Raw genomic sequence first — 15,486 nt, 5'->3', positions numbered from 1 at the left:
TAGGAATCAGTTAAGAGATTAATTGATTAACAAAAAAACAAATAAATTTAATTATCTAATTTTAACACCGTAGGATCAATTATAGGTTTAATCTAATGGTCAAGGACCAAATATAGTTTGGTCATTAGGGTCCAATTGAGCGGGACTGTATACAATTTAAACTAAACGTCATAATTAAATTAATCATATTATATTTTTTCTCTATTAACTTTATATGTTATCTTTTTATTTAGTTCTATATTTTTATTTATTATAATACAATTAATTAGTATTCTTTCCCATTAAAATCTTATATTCGTTTTTTATAAATGATTCTATGACTACTAAATTGCATTGCTCATGTAATATATGCAAACTAAAAGTAATTGAATATCCACAATATTTCGAACATTGTTCGAAATATTGTGGATATTCAATTACTTTTAGTTTGCATATATTACATGAGCCATGAAATTTAGGAGTTATGAAATGGTTGATGAAAAACAAATATAAGGTTTTAATGGCAAAAAAAACTAATTAATTGTATTATAATACATAAGAAAATATAACTAAATAAAAAGATAACATATAAAGTTAATAGGAAAAGAATATAATATGGTTAATTTAATTGTAACGTTTAGCTTAAATTGGATATATTTTGTAAACGTAAGCTTAAATTCGTATAATTTTATAAACGTTAAGCCTATATTGGTGCTATTTTGTACGTGAAGCCTAAATTGATGCTATATTGTAAACGTTAAGCCTAAATTGATATTATGTTATAAACGTTAAGCCTATATTGGTGCTATTTTGAACGTTAAGCCTAAATTTGTACTTTCTCAAAAATCTTAACCTATTTTGGTACCTTATCCCAACAAAAAAAAAATAGAATTTTTATAGAATTTTTCCACTTTTTCCACCTCAAACTCAACGCAATCTTAGAACATCCATAATGGAAGTAACAAGTTTTCATGACTTCCACTTGCCACGTAGGTAAAAACACAATTAACAAATAACATACCATTATAATTCTCTATATACTAAATCAGTAACTTAAGAGTACATGTGTCCTGCTCATCTCTTTCAAAATCGCTTCCCCACTATTTTTAACCCACATCTCCTTTCCTCTTTATCGATGTACTCATATTCTTCTCCCTTCTTCGGTTGAGATAACGAAACGATCAAATCATTAGTATCCTGTGCTGCTCAGTGGTTGATTCTTCTTTGCTGGGTTGTCCCACGAAGGAATTTTTCTTTTTGCATATTTGATTTTATCTTCAAGGTAAGAAATTTTCAGACCATTTGTGCATTTCCAGTCTCTTCTTTACATTTCTTACTATTTGTTTCAATTCACTCTTTGGGACCATAGTGTTAGTACAATCTCCATTGCCGCAAATTTGTTTAAATGGGTTTGATCCCAGTACTATCTTGATCCAATTTTCATTTAGAACTTGTGTCATTTTTGTTGTTAGTGATTTCTTTTACTGAGAAAATCAGTGTTTATGTTGAACAGTTCAAGCGGGTGGTCAATTGTTACTTCTCCTGATCTCAATTTTATCAATGACACCAATCAGGTATGTTAACTGGAACTTGTGTCATCTCAATGTTTTATAACCACGGATATACTTTACATGTTTGCCGGTTATATATATATATATATATATTCAAAGTTTCAAAATTGAATTTTAAAATGATTTCCCCTATTTTCGAATTTGTGAGTTTTGGTCTCTTTTGAGAGTGGAGAAAAGTGCTGCAGAGCAGTTCCTATAATTGAAGATGGGGTTTTCACTTCTCCTAAAGGCAAATTACATGTTCATTGTCTGATATACCATGGTCTATAGGATAAGAGTTTGCTTAATTTATAAACATATCCTGCAACACCTGTTTCAATTTCACCTTCACTTGGGGAATGCAGATAATTCTTGCTTTAATTTATTTTAGATTTCCTTCTATCTGCATCTCCTCAAGAGGTAAGTATTTTTCAATATTCATTTTTTTCCATTACGTTTTTTGCATCATTATTTCCAGTTCACCTCTGATTTATTATAGACTAAAATACTGATTCTTAAGTTAATTATCTGTAAGATCGCTAACCTTATCAATAATGCTTCTGTAATTTTGGATTCTTTTAAGTTAACATACTGATTCACCAATTATCTGTATGTTTTTACATATTATAAAGGAAGCATGGTTTTTATTTAATTTATTTATAGGCATTGAAGTTTATCTGTCTAAAGGATTGAGATGAAGGAAAAGAAATTTTATTTGCAAATCCCGTTGGTATTCTCCTTTTACAAATCATGCTTTTTACTTATTTAATCATACTACATATCCAACTGTCTGTTGGTTTTGAAGCCAAATTATTGGTTTATTGTGTTACTTTTGATAGCTTTAATAATTGATTATATATTATATGATGATACTGGTGTGCTATTTTTATATAGGGCTTTTAATATATTAATGGTAAATTATCTTTGTGCATAAACCACTATTTTCATAATATAACAAAAAAAAATATCATTGTTAATTTGAATAGAGATAGTGAATTATCAAATATTCTCAGGTTTTTACTTTGGTGTCATTTTTTTGGACAAACAATTTTTGGAATTTGAGATGTTCTATCTGATTTTTTTTTACCTAGATGCTTCTAAAAATATATAAAGATAGCTAGACTTTCAAATTGTAATTGCTATTAACAATTGCAGCAGAAATTGACAAAAGATTTTATTTCTATTAATGAGCTTTTCGGTCAGCAGCCCATATTAATAGGTTAATTATTGCTTACTGAAATTTCATTTTTTCTTTTCAGGAAAAAGAGAAATATAGAGATTATAAAAAAGGAAAGAAGAAACGGAAGTTATTTTTTTGCAAGGAAAAAGAGAATCACCGTGATTGTAAAGGAAAGAAGAAATGGAAGCTCAATGGAAAAATTACCAACCAATAAGGATGGTGTGGAATTATATATCCTTTTGGCTATATACAATACAGCCAATAGTTTGTGCCTTTCACTCTTTGAATGTTAATGAATTTCACTCTAATGTAGTTAAAATAAAAAGGCAGAGTAAAAGAAAAGATACATGGGATTGTTGTGTCTTTCACTTTTTAGATGGTTAATGAATGTAGATAAAAAAAAATGGAGTAAAAGAAAAAAATACATTATGGGATAGGAATGAAATTATCCCATTGAGAACATGCTGCAGACTATGTTTAATTAAATTTATAATTTATTTAATTTTTTTATTAATTTTAACGGGGAAGGATATGTTACCAGTTAGTACTCGCAAATCAAATGAGGCAATAATGAAATTCAAAATATATACATATAGTGCAAAGGGACATGACAAGTAGTTTAAATAAGGCAAAAAAAGCATCCTGAGGCCCCTGATCTTTCATTGTTTGGTGCATTAAGCCCTCGATCATTTATTTAGACACATTGAGCCCCTGATCTTTCACCATTTGGTGCATTAAGCCCTCAATCTTTCATTTAGACACATTGAGCCCTTGATCTTTCATATATGGGTGTATTAGGTCCTTCCATAAATCAATTAATATATAGGTTTATTAAGGGCATGTTTGGTGTGACAACAAATGATGTTCTAAAAATAACAAATTCTAAAATAAAAAATATATTATACAAATTCATATGTTAGGTTAAAAAAAAAGATAAAAGGACCACATGGTTAATATTGGTAAAAGATAGAGATCTTAAAATGTGTTTTTCAAAATAAGGGGACTAAACAGTGCGTTAGATAAAAACTATGGGACTAATAAATTATTTACCCTTGATAAAATTACCCTTCTTATTTCCACAAAATGTGCTTCAATTTTAACATTATTTTTATTTTTAGAACATAATTATCGAAAAACAAGGTTTTATTGTGTTCAATAAATTTTTTATTTTTTATTTAAATTATTTTTATTAATTTGTATAATATATTTTTTATTTTAGAATTTGTTATTTTTAGAACATCATTTGTTGTCACACCAAACATGCCCTTAATAAACCTATATATTAATTGATTTATGGAAGGACCTAATACACCCATATATGAAAGATCAAGGGCTCAATGTGTCTAAATGAAAGATCGAGGGCTTAATGCACCAAATGGTGAAAGATTAGGGGCTCAATGTGTCTAAATAAAAGATCGAGGACTTAATGCACCAAACAATGAAAGATCAGGGGCCTCAGGATACTTTTTGCCTTTAAATAATAAACGGGTAAAGTTACGACTGTGACATTAACGACGGATTCCCTGTTATCATTGCTAATTTTAATCAAATATTTAATAAGTTCAAAAATTATTTTGCTAGGCAATATTGGCAATGCTATGTTATTATAGCTAAAATTAGATGAAAATAAAAATATATAGCTTCAAAAATAGTGTACAAGTACAAATTTCTATATATATATTAATATTTTTATAAAATAATTAATACAAACAAATAATTGCAAAGAAAATTAATTTTTTAGAAACTCCGTGCAATTTGCACTGGTATAAAGCTAGTTACTTCTAATTTATGTAGATCTCAGTAGTCATAAAACATTATACATTTAATTAATTAATATACAATTAATAATTTTTACTCAATATAATAATTTACTTAATACTTATTATAAATTTCATATAAAAGTATTTACTCAATGTAAAAACACTGAAAATCGTCTTTACATTGGATGGTTTGGTGTTTTGATGATCCTTACTTTATTGACCGAAACTTTTGTATTTATTATCGCTTTCATCGCTGCCCCTCTAGTAGATATTGATGGTATTCGTGAACCTGTTTCGGGATCTCTACTTTATGGCAACAATATTATTTCTGGTGCCATTATTCCTACTTCTACGGCTATAGGTTTGCATTTTTACCCAACATGGGTAGCAGCCTCTGTTGATGAATGGTTATATAATGGCGGTCCTTATGAGCTAATTGTATAAAAATTTAACATTTTAATATTTTTTAAATTTCATATCATTTACATATAGTGATATTAATATTTTGTTTTAAAATAATTTAAATTATAAATTATAAATAAATTAACAAACATATTTTTATAATTGCTTGATAATAATGTTTGGAAGTTGTTGAAGTCATAATCTATTGTCCATGTTGACATGTTTGCAATGGTCCTTTCTGTTCTTGTATAATAGTTTTTTCTATGTAATCTTGCAATTTAAAAATATTTAAAACAATTTGTGCCGATGTTTTTTCAATCAAATTCTAGCTCTCCTTAAAATTCTTTTTCTCTTGCTTTCTAAAATCTTTGATAAATCTATGAAATTGAAATAAGCATGTCTTCTTTTTAAATTTTATTTGGGTTATATAGTAGTCTGGATGTTTAAATATTTAATGTTATTTATTAAAATTATATGAATTTAATCTTATATATATTTTATTGTTATATAATTTTTTTTGTTGGGATATTTTGTAAGTTATTTTATTATATCTATTCAATAAAGGGCGGCCCGGTCGCACTATGCGTCCCCGCTGAGCGAGGGTCCAGGGAGGGGTGATGCGTGTCGTCTAGCGTAATGTCTTCTACGATAAAATGTATATTACGATAAGTGCGTTACGACTATGGATGTGATCTTTCTAAATGCTCTATCTTTACTAGACGTCACTACTTAGGGGCAAGTGTACCCCTTCGTATCAAGTAATAATCCAGTTAAGACCGGCTATCGAATCCACGGGATTTATAACTGCAAGTATTAAACGACTCGGTTTTATACGTTATTTAAGCGGTGAATACTTTGAGGTTGATATGGGGACCAACTACAAACTACTCCTAATTACGGGTGAGGCAAATTTATATAACAAAACTCTATGAAATGATGTGGATGCGATAAGATATAAATATGACAAATAACGACTTCTAGTGTTTATACGGTTGATGGTTTGTTCTTGCAATGACGACTATGTGTAGTGTGACCGACCCGTGAAGTACTTAGACTACGTGGTTCCTAGTTAAGGTGTGTCTAATACTCGGGATCAGAAATTAGGGCTCGTAAGTTCCGTGGCTTGTCAATTCCTACGGTTTCCGGTTTGTCACTTTCGGTAAGGCAACACCTATATGAATCCCTAAAGATAGCCCGAATGGCGTCGGAAATCGCGTTCTCCTACACAATAATCAATTATGTATATCAAAACAAGTAACAAACATCTACACATATATAGAAAAGAAGATTATGAATCATAAATTATAAATATGGAGAATGTAAATATGAATTACAACCAAGCCTAGTACATAGGATGAGTGCAAGCTAATTAGCAAGTGTAAAGGGAAGAATCCACCCTCGGAACTAGCTAACCGGACTCAAAGCCGTCTCTTAGGACTTGGATGGTGGAGCTTTCGAGCTTGGTGCACGGAGATGGAGCGGAACTTTGATGGAATGCCGGAATCAACGAACAAGCTCTCAAGGTGGAAGAGTTTGGCTATATAAAGCCTAAAAACAAAATCTAAACTATGAAACAAGAGTTTAATCTATCTCAAGAGTTTTGTACATAAAAAGAGGTGTGAAATGAGTGCTAGTCACTCCTATTTATACACATCAAGCTAGGGTAGATTTGTAATTTCACAAAGTACAAGCATGGAGCAACATTATTTTGTGCAGAAATCCCATAATACGCCTCGCGTAGGGTGTGGAACGCCCCGCGTGTTTGCCCATTCCGTCAGAAATCTCCTACATGTGGACCAATTCCAGATCTTGTTGTCTCAAACACGCCCCGCGTAGACTGGGATGCGCCTCGCGTGTTTGAGTTTCTGAGTTTTTATTGCTTGAATTGGGTCTTTTACGCCGTGCGTAGCTGAAGCACGCCCCGCGTAAAAGAGTCTCTGAGCTTTTTACATTGAAGAACTTCCTTACACGCCCCGCGTGTAAGGTGGTACGTCCCGCGTATGGATAGTTGACTCAGGGAGACCGTGCAGTCTGACTTTCAGGATTAGGTTAATCATTTCTGACACATGTTCCACGCTCCGCGTATAGTGGTACACGCCTCGTGTATTGATGACTAGATCCCACGTGGTGCATGCGGATAAGTCAATTATTTCTGATCCAATGTTTCACGCCTCGCGTGAGGAGTGATGCGTCTCGCGTGTATGGGTGGATTTCCACTTCTTGCTCGTACCTGAAATACAATTCTCAGGAGCCGAGTTAGCTTGACATTTTATTTACTAATATTAATAAAAAATACGGAAAATTAACCGAAAGTACGGAATTTATTTTTATTTCGTTATTTTATTAAAACACTCTATTTTTGTAATTAAACTTATTTATTTCTTCTAAAATTAACCCGTAAATCACACTAAAAGATAGGGGTAAAATACCCCTATCAAATCTCCTCGGACTTTAAAGTTTTACTTGTCCTCAAGTAAAAGAAATCGAAAGACAAGGGATTGAGATTATTAAGAAACAAACCGTCGGTTGGTTTTACCAAGTGCGTGATTTCAAAGTTAATGTTTTATGCAAAGTTTTCGGTAAACACCTACGCAAACAATCGAGTGACCAAAACTTAATTGAAACCTCCATGATCAAAATTAATAGGCAATATTAACGGGGGTTGATTATCTTTTGAGGACCCGATAGTACCTCACCAAGGGATTTCACTCTTACGCTCAAACTTTGGTGGGTCGGTGTTTTAGCACTCTTCTTTGCACTTACCCGAGATCACTTTTGAGTTTGCATTTTCATCCGGGTTTTTCCTCCTATGTTATGGTTTAGACAATATTAAAAATGAATCCGGAGGGGGGTTGTAATGTGGGTGGCTTTTTAGTGGTTAATTTTTGAAAACTCGAGTTTAAATACCATTTTGATGATTGCACCGTATTTTATTTTGGCCTTGGTAAGTTTGTAAAATATAACTCTCGGGTGGAGCTTGAGAATGCATTTTTGCTCTTTATTATGTTCTTCTTTTTCTTTTTGTTTTGAGAGCGGCACAAAAACGATCTCGAGAACTATGATGCTCATTTATTAAGGCCTTGACTTATTTCGGGTGCGAATTGATTTTGTTGGTATTTAAACAAGAGGAAAAAGAGGGTTAATTGTTAAAAGGGTATTAACAAGAAAAGTCGGTTAGTAGGCTCAAGGTGGTTTCCTAGAGGTTGATAAAAACGAGAAAAAATAAATTAAAAAAGAATTAAACTAAGTGGGCTCGTTTTATCATCTATTGCCGTTTTAACTAAAATAAGTGTACTAAACCCGGTATTGGATGCAAACTCTGTGAGTCGAGTGTAGTCAAAGCTCTCGAAAAATTATGAAAGAATTAGAGTTCTCGTACGAACTCTTTTAGGCTCAAAATTACCTCACAAAAGATTCGGGTTTAAATTGTGTACTATTGAGTCTTCGCTAGACTTTCAAACATCCCGTTTTTATTGCCTTTTTAAATTTCATTATGGAGATGACACGTGGGTTAAGACTCAATGCTTTTGTCTAGTATAAACCTAGGCTTTGCATAAATTCTAGAACTTCAAAATTAAGACTAAAATTTCTCACTAAAACCGATCATTTGTGTTCCGTCTTTTTTATTTTAAGGACAAATAACGAAACTTTAATTTTATTTCCGAGGGAGGTAGTGTGTCGGAAAAAATTTCAGAATCGATAAATTAGTTTAATTATTTTGTTGTTTATTTGATTTTTTTATTTATTTTTGTTTTTGTTAGTGCAAAACAAACGTAAAGTGCGGGGTTGCACGACCCTCTGCATTATTAAAATGACGTCTATTCCAAGGACATCGCAAAAGAAGAGAAAAACAAAAACAAAAATAGACATGAAGGTTAAAATTAGACCCATTTAAGGTTTGGTCCTACGCGAGGGGAAGTAGGAATAAGTTGTGGGGAAGAGAAAGAATGAGAAGGGGGAGTATTTATAGGAGAGGGATGGGAATCCAAGTAAAACTCGGATTCCCAGGGGGTACGCGAGGTGTGAAGGGGCCACGCCACGCGTATCCCACCTCCTAACTGCTATTATTTGCAAAAGGGGTAAGGTACGCGGGGCGTGAAAGGGAACACGCCTCGCGTATTACACCTCCTGCCCCTTTTTGATGGAAAAGGGGGAAGGACGCGGGACGTACATGGGGGTACGTCCCGCGTAAAAGGCAGAAGTTGAAGAATTTTTCGGTTTTAGTAGTTTTTTGATTTTTAATTTGGTGGTTTATGGTTTATTAATGAGTATTTAATGATTTTTATGATTTTTAAGTTTATTTAAGAAGGTGGTTTAGATAGAATTAATGTGGAGGGAAGGTGAAAGGATTTGAATTTGAAAAGAGGTGATGTGATTGGAGAGAAGAAGAGGTGGAGTGTGGAAGTGGGAAAGACATATAGGGAAGTGGGAAGAGTGATGGGAAGAGTGGAGAAGGGAAAAGGCTGCCATGGGGAGTTGTGATTCACAACTCCCCGAAGATACGCGAGGCGTGCCCTAGGGTACGTCCCGCGTGTCCTCCCGCGTGGCATTTATTCGAAAGGGGTTAACTGCCACAAGTTACGCGAGGCGTGGTAGGAGAGGCGCCTCGCGTAACGTGTCTTTTATTGATAAAAATGGGTCAGAAACACAAATGCGCGGGGCGTACTGGGTTGTACGTCTCGCGTGTTTAAGAATTTTTGGATTATCAATGGGATTTGTTTTTCTTTTAATTTATGAAAAATGATAAAAATAAAAATAAAAATAAAAATGAAAATAAAATGGAAATAAAAGCAAAAATAAAAATAGAAATAAAAGTAGAAATAAAAATTTAAAATTTAAAAATAACAATGACTCAAAGGGGAAAACTTAAAACCACATAAAAGGGTAAATAAATAAAAACAAGTTTATGATACATATAAACAGGAGGTTCGAGAAATTCAAACCGATGCTACGTTTAGAGTCGAAGTAGCTCGACTTTCTCGTGCGGCGGCTCAATGCAAGCTGTCTGGGTTGGAACTTGACAGGTCCGAACTTCCACTATTCATGAGCGTTATCGCCTGTCCGGACTCCCGATTTTTGCCCCGCGGGTTCTGCTCGGTGTTTGCCGGGAGGGTTCCTAGTGGCCTTTTTTATTGCTGACGATTCAGATGGGCTACTTGGCGGCTAAGGTCCCTGCAAAACACCTCGCTATCGGAAAGACGGGTTAATATATCCTTCAACAAAGACATGACCGATTGGCCATGTACATTGTCGGGAGGTGGAGCGTTTCGATTACCGGCCACGGCTTGTGACTGCCCTAGCCCATTTTCCCGATATTCTTGCTCAAAGCCGGATGGGGGCCTCAACACATTATTATTATTGCCATATGACAAGTTCGGGTGTTGGTACCGAGGCCGCCAACCGCTGTTATTATTATTATGGTGGTGATAGGAGTTCGGATTAGGATTATACCTTGGATTGCCTCCTATATAACTTACATTCTCGATGTCGCCGGCGAAAGGGCTGCCGGCTTGGCAATTAAGTCCGTCATGGTCTCCACCACAGTGATTGCACATCAGGACCTGTGCACTTTTGTTGAGGCTCAACTGGGCTATTGATGCGTCAAGTTTCTTATTCATCTCTGCTGTGGAACTTTTCGGAGCCTCTTTCTCCACAGCGAACATTTGATGTCGCGACGGTCCGGCAAGCGGATCCTCTTGCCACTGCACGCTTTTTCTCGCGAGCTCGTGAATGAGCTCGTAGGCCTCACTTGCTGACTTCCGAAATAGATCCCCACCTGTAGCGGAATCAACAGTCGCACGATTAGTGGGTGTTAAACCGTGGTAAAAGGTGCTTACCAAGTCGCGCTTTGGGATGTCATGGTGGGGGCAGTTTCGGAGCAACTTCTGGAACCTAGCCCAAGCTGCATGAAGGGCCTGGCATTCCAGTTGCCTAAAGGACGTGATATCAGTCCGTAACTTGACCGTTTTGGACGGCGGGAAATAGTAGGACAGGAACTCCTTCTGGAGCTCCTCCCATGACGTGATGGATCCCACCTCCAACGAGTGTAGCCACTCCAACGCCTGTCCTGTTAAAGAAAAAGGAAACAACTTTAGTCTCACAGCCTCAACGGGAACACCATTTTACCGAGAGGTGTCGGCACACATAAAGAATTTATCGAGATGTTCGTTAGGGTTCTCGTGGAGTTCCCCTCCGAATTGACCGCATTGTTGTATCAGCTGGATCATGCCATTCTTTATCTCGTACGTGTTGGCCGGTATCATGGGGGCGACAATTCCGTTACGGTTTTAGGGACGATGCGGAGCGAGGATCTCCATCATCGAACGTGTGTCGTTGCCCCCGTGGATGTTGTTCACATGCGGCCTTTGGTTTCTTTCGGGCTGGTTGACCTTGGTGTTGGGGTTTGCCATTTTCTCTCTCCGAATCCTACAAAGAGTACGTTCAATTTCGAGATCAATAGGAACGAGAGAATCACTCCGAGATCGGGTGTGCATAAAAAGAGAATGAAATAAAATACAATATCAACAAGAAAGAATGATGTTAGTAAAAGTATATATAAACAATTCATACAAAAAATAATGCTTAAACTAACAATAAAACGTTTTTGTCTAATATTGCAAGATATTATAAATCCCCGGCAACGGCGCCAAAAACTTGATGCGTGCCGTCTAGCGTAATGTCTTCTACGACAAAATGTATATTACGATAAGTGCGTTACGACTATGGATGTGATCTTTCTAAATGCTCTATCTTTACTAGACGTCACTACTTAGGGGCAAGTGTACCCCGTCGTATCAAGTAATAATCCAGTTAAGACCGGCTATCGAATCCACGGGATTTATAACTGCAAATATTAAACGACTCGGTTTTATACGTTATTTAAGCGGTGAATACTTTGAGGTTGATATGGGGACCAACTACAAACTACTCCTAACTACGGGTGAGGCAAATTTATATAACAAAACTCTATGAAATGATGTGGATGCGATAAGATATAAATATGACAAATAACGACTTCTAGTGTTTATACGGTTGATGGTTTGTTCTTGCAATAACGACTACGTGTAGTGTGACCAACCCGTGAAGTACTTAGACTACGTGGTTCCTAGTCAAGGTGTGTCAATTCCTACGGTTTCCGGTTTGTCACTTCCGGTAAGGCAACACCTATATGAATCCCTAAAGATAGCCCAAATGGCGTCGGAAATCGCGTTCTCCTACACAATAATCAATTATGTATATCAAAATAAGTAACAAACATCTACACATATATAGAAAAGAAGATTATGAATCATAAATTATAAATATGGAGAATGTAAATATGAATTACAACCAAGCCTAGTACATAGGATGAGTGCAAGCTAATTAGCAAGTGTAAAGGGAAGAATCCACCCTCGGAACTAGCTAACCGGACTCAAAGCCGTCTCTTAGGACTTGGATGGTGGAGCTTTCGAGCTTGGTGCACGGAGATGGAGCGGAACTTTGATGGAATGCCGGAATCAACGAACAAGCTCTCAAGGTGGAAGAGTTTGGCTATATAAAGCCTAAAAACAAAATCTAAACTATGAAACAAGAGTTTAATCTATCTCAAGAGTTTTGTACATAAAAAGAGGTGTGAAATGAGTGCTAGTCACTCCTATTTATACACATCAAGCTAGGGTAGATTTGTAATTTCACAAAGTACAAGCATGGAGCAACATTATTTTGTGCAGAAATCCCATAATACGCCTCGCGTAGGGTGTGGAACGCCCCGCGTGTTTGCCCATTCCGTCAGAAATCTCCTACATGTGGACCAATTCCAGATCTTGTTGTCTCAAACACGCCCCGCGTAGACTGGGATGCGCCTCGCGTGTTTGAGTTTCTGAGTTTTTATTGCTTGAATTGGGTCTTTTACGCCGTGCGTAGCTGAAGCACGCCCCGCGTAAAAGAGTCTCTGAGCTTTTTACATTGAAGAACTTCCTTACACGCCGAGTTAGCTTGACATTTTATTTACTAATATTAATCAAAAATACGGAAATTAACCGAAAGTACGAAATTTATTTTTATTTCGTTATTTTATTAAAACACTCTATTTTTACAATTAAACTTATTTATTTCTTCTAAAATTAACCCGTAAATCATGCTAAAAGATAAGGGTAATATACCCCTATCAAGGGGTCCTACCACAAGGGTGTACTGGGGGCAAGTCTTCCCCTGCCAATTTATTTGGCAAGAGGCCGCTCCTAAGACTCGAACCCGTGACCTCTTGGTCACACGACAACAACGTTTACCGTTGCGCCAAGTCTCGCCTTATATTATATCTATTCAATATAAATATAAATTTTTTTTCAGTTATATTGGTTTTAATGCTATTTATTAAAGCTAAATGAATAGAATTCGAATGAATCCTTAAAAAAAATTTCAGTTATATTAGTTTTAATGTTATTTATTAAAGTTAAATAAAAGGAATTTGAATGGATCTTTACATATTTTTTTGTCGTTATATAAATTTTTTCGTTGGGATATTTTATAAGTTATTTTTATTATATCTATTAAATATAAATATAATTTTTTTTTCCAGTAATATTGGTTTAATGTTAATTATTAAAGTTAAATGAATAAAATTTGAAGGGGTCCTTACACATTTTTTGTCGTTATATAATTTTTTCTCGTTGGGATATTTTGTAAGTTATTTTATTCTATCTATTAAATATAAATTAGATTAGATATAATATTTTTAATTTTACTTTGTTAATATTTTGACGCTCATAAAAAAGGCCTCTACAACTCTCCTTATTAATTAATTTCTCTATGCTTAAACTATTATATATAGTATAGATAGATATAAAATTCATCACTAAAAATGAGAAAGAAACTTAGAATAAGAAACTTAGAATGGTAATCATGAAAAAACATGATTTAGAATTGAAATAAATTTCAATTCATGACAAAACATGATTTATAATTAAAATAAATTGCATTGTAAGTATAATGTTTCAATACGTATTTAATTATTTTCTTCAATATGTCTTCTACTTCAATAAACAACTATTATGTGAAACTTTAAATCTATTGGTACAAAAAATGCATAAAAATAAAAAATTCAATCCATATGAGTTAGATAAACCAAAATTACAAAAAATAATAGGGTTGTCAATTAGTTGGGGATTCCCCATCCCCGTTGGAGACCCGGCCCATTGGGGATGGGGAATCCCCGTTTGTGATCCCCATGGGGCGGGGATGGTTTTTATTTTGTCCCCGATAGTCGGGGACGGGGCGGGTATGGTTATAAGTGTTCCATCCTCGTCCCCGATTGTCCCCAAGGGGAATCCCCGACTAAATACCTGAATATCAAAAAAAAAAACTAAAAAAAATATATATGTGATTTAGATAAACTAAAAAAAATAAACTAAAAAGTTTGAGTTGTAACCTGATTGCTTTAAAACGGAATATATTCTAAAAATAAATTAAGATAGATTAAGTAAGAGCTCTAACTAGGAGTGGAAATTAAAACGAAACCTATGCAATTAGGAGTGGAAATTATAAAATAAAAAATAATTGAAAGCTAATAAGTAATGCATGCACAGGGGATAGGGATTCCCCGCGAGGATGAAAATCTTAGATAATCAAAACCTTGGAAACCTTAAAAAAAGTAAAGAAAATTAAAAAAGTTAAACGGGTATGGGGATTCCCCGCGGGGATGGGTATTTTTCGCGGGGCGGGGATGGTAGCCAAAAATTTTCCCATATGTTATTCAGGGCAGGGACGGGGAATCCCCGATAGACCACTGGTCGGGAATGGTTAATGCAATCCCCGCCCCGACCCGCCCCGTTTACAGGACTTCACCTGGTTCTGAATTTGGAAAATTAATCTAACTCCAATTCAACCTAACAATTGAGTTCATATCAAGTCGAAATCCAAATTTTAGTTAGAGTTAACAATCGAAAAGATTACACCTAACAACTTATACTAAAAAAATAAAAATATATAAAATCTTTATTTAGTTATTTTGAAAAAAATAAAGACAAATAAAAAAGAAAACATAGATAAGACAATAAGAAGTGGGAAACAACAAAATTGAGAATAAAATAACTAATACATATGAAAAAAAAAATTTGAATAATTACCTTCTGAAACATAATGATTTCCTGTAATTTTTGACACATTTGCTTTTCCCAATTTCAGTTGTCTATGTCTCTTCTATTTTCATCAGATTGGAGATATCAAAGTCTAAATTCTCCAAATTCTTGGAAAAAATGTTAGTAATAAAACAGTTTATCAATAGAAACTGCTCATAAATAAATCTGAATCTCTTGATGAAGTAAGAACAAAATTATAATACTATATTATTTGAAGTAAGAACCAAATTATAAGATTAAGAACAAAACTAATAAATAACCAAAATTAAAGGTCAATGAGGCCTTAAATTTTCGATGGTCAATAAATGTAATGATGGAATATTATATATCATGCTTTATATATAGGTTTATTTGTGATTTTTGGATTTCCTTCGTGTTTTTCAATCTTCTCGTAACTTTTACTTTCTTTTATTACTTTAAATAATAAGTTAGTAATTGACAATAAATAATGTGTTAATATAGTACTAATGATATAGAGATAATTAAAACTCATTACCTCA

The 15,486-nt window shown here is 34.3% G+C and overlaps 1 long non-coding RNA gene across 1 annotated transcript; it reads left to right on the top strand.

Annotated features, from left to right (window-relative positions):
* Positions 1-1,052: 1,052 nt before the first annotated feature.
* On the top strand, positions 1,053-3,174 carry LOC136209545 (uncharacterized). The gene is made up of 3 exons (XR_010677575.1): positions 1,053-1,261; positions 1,493-1,553; positions 2,789-3,174. It is a non-coding gene; the product is annotated as an uncharacterized lncRNA (long non-coding RNA).
* The last annotated feature ends 12,312 nt before the right edge of the window (positions 3,175-15,486 follow it).

This window comes from Euphorbia lathyris, chromosome 10 (genome assembly GCF_963576675.1).
Source record: "Euphorbia lathyris chromosome 10, ddEupLath1.1, whole genome shotgun sequence".
Lineage (NCBI taxonomy): Eukaryota > Viridiplantae > Streptophyta > Magnoliopsida > Malpighiales > Euphorbiaceae > Euphorbia > Euphorbia lathyris.
Note: the sequence above shows the minus strand (reverse complement) of the source record. Positions and strands in the feature narration are given on the sequence as shown.